Genomic DNA, 1,955 nt, shown 5'->3' with positions numbered 1-1,955 from the left:
CCCAGGTTGCTCTTTGGAGGCACACACTTTGGGCATGTGAGAGGTGCCAGTCCATGGGAAAAGACATGTCAGCAAAGAGAGGATGATCCTCAACAAGATGCAATGCAACAGTGACTTTAAACAATGGGCTCAAGTCTATCAGAGATGGTGAGGATGGCACTGATAACGGCAGCCTTCATCCACTGTTCACAGGGTTGCTAGGAGCCATAGCAGACAATGTCGTCTGTAGGGAATTGTGCTCCTCACTCAGAGGTAGCACCTCTCTGGCTTTTCAAAACCGCCAGGGACTCTGAGGGAGAAAGATGGGCACTCTCCTCTTACATGATTTACAGCTTCCATAAACTAAACAAAGTCAGTTTTGACTTGACAACAGTGAGTGTGGAATTTGAGCAACAACAAGAAATGTTCATCAGAGAAAGTCTTTTTCTGGAGGAGACATATTGGGGTAAAGGTAGAAGACATTAGAATTAAAAGGTGTTACGGTAATGGGCAGGGGTTTTGAGATATTCTTAGCTCTGAATCCCACCTCTATCATTTTCTAGCTGGATAATCTTGGGCAAGTTATGTAATCATTTTTTTGCCTCAGCAACCTTATCTATAAAAGGAAGGTAACTATAATGCCTACATCAAAGGATAATAAGCATGAAATGATTCAAGATTTCAACAAATGTTAGTTGTTGTTATTACTATTCATATACTTAGAGAGCTGATTGTGTACTACTCCATGACGAGCTCCAGTGCCAGAGAAATTTAATTTAAGACCATTCAGATAATTTGTCTACATTCAGACCTGCTAGAAAGATGAGACATTATTCTATTTTTCTTAAAGTAAAAAAAAATTATTCAAAAAAAGAGACCATTCAGATATTTAAAAACCACTTCCTAAACACATACCATGAGCCAAGGATGCTGCTTTGTGTGAGGGCTACAAATCTGATTACACCTGATCTTAAATTCACACTCAGCCTAGTAGAAGCCAAACATGCAAGCAAACGTGTGCACGTTGGATTAAAGTCACCAAGGAATGTAACAGGAATTACAATGGTGGTTGTTACTGAGTGCTGTGGTTCAGAACCAACTCACAGCTGACCTTCCAGTGGGTTTCCGAGGCTATAAATTGCACAGGATAAGACTGCCCCTCTTTCCTCTGTGAAGCAGCTGGTGGATTCAAATTTCCTGCCATCAGAGCTCTACCACTGCCTTGATTACAACGAAGTTAAATGTAGCAAAAATTTACTTCGGCAGATCAAAGGCGGCATCAATAGAAGACCACTGATATGATAATTAAGGAATAAAGCAGAAACTCATAAAGATGAGATGGGAAAGAGAATTTAAAGCCAAAGGAACAGCATGCGGTTGTTACTGGCAGGTTTTAGGAGGCAATAAATCGCATAGGAGGAAAATGTCCATCTTTCACACACAGAGCCGCTGGTGGACTCTAACCACGTGCCTTTGGGTTGGCAGCACAACTCCTCACCACTTAGTCACCAGAGTTCCCTAAAGGAATAACATACACAAAGGCAAAGAAGCATGATGATGGTGGTGATGGTGGTGGTGGTTGTTAGGTGCTGTGGAGTCAAGTACTACTCATTGCAACCCTATGAACAACAGATCTGAATTATGTCCTATCCTGTGACACTTCCTGACATTCGAAAGCCCACTGCACCAGTCATCATGTCAAACTACCTGCTTGAAGGTCTCCCTCTCCTTTGTCAACTCTCTTTCCTGAGCATCATGCTTCTCTTCAAAGAATAGCCCCTCCTAGCAAAATGCCTGAAGTATGTGAGGTGAAACTTTTTGATCTTTGCCTCCAAAGAGCACTCTAGCTGCACCTTCTCCAAGACATGAAAGCATAAGGTAAGACCAGGGAATTCATTAACAAAAGCTTATCTTCACTGAATATTTCTATTTTCAACAACTGTCCAAAGTTATATATTTTTACTTTTGGGTTCTTA

The sequence above is a fragment of the Elephantulus edwardii genome, unplaced genomic scaffold (assembly GCF_000299155.1).
Source record: "Elephantulus edwardii isolate Elephantulus edwardi_28Jun2011 unplaced genomic scaffold, EleEdw1.0 scaffold00093, whole genome shotgun sequence".
NCBI lineage: Eukaryota > Metazoa > Chordata > Mammalia > Macroscelidea > Macroscelididae > Elephantulus > Elephantulus edwardii.
The sequence above is the reverse complement of the archived record's forward strand: the minus strand, read 5'-3'. Positions refer to the sequence as shown.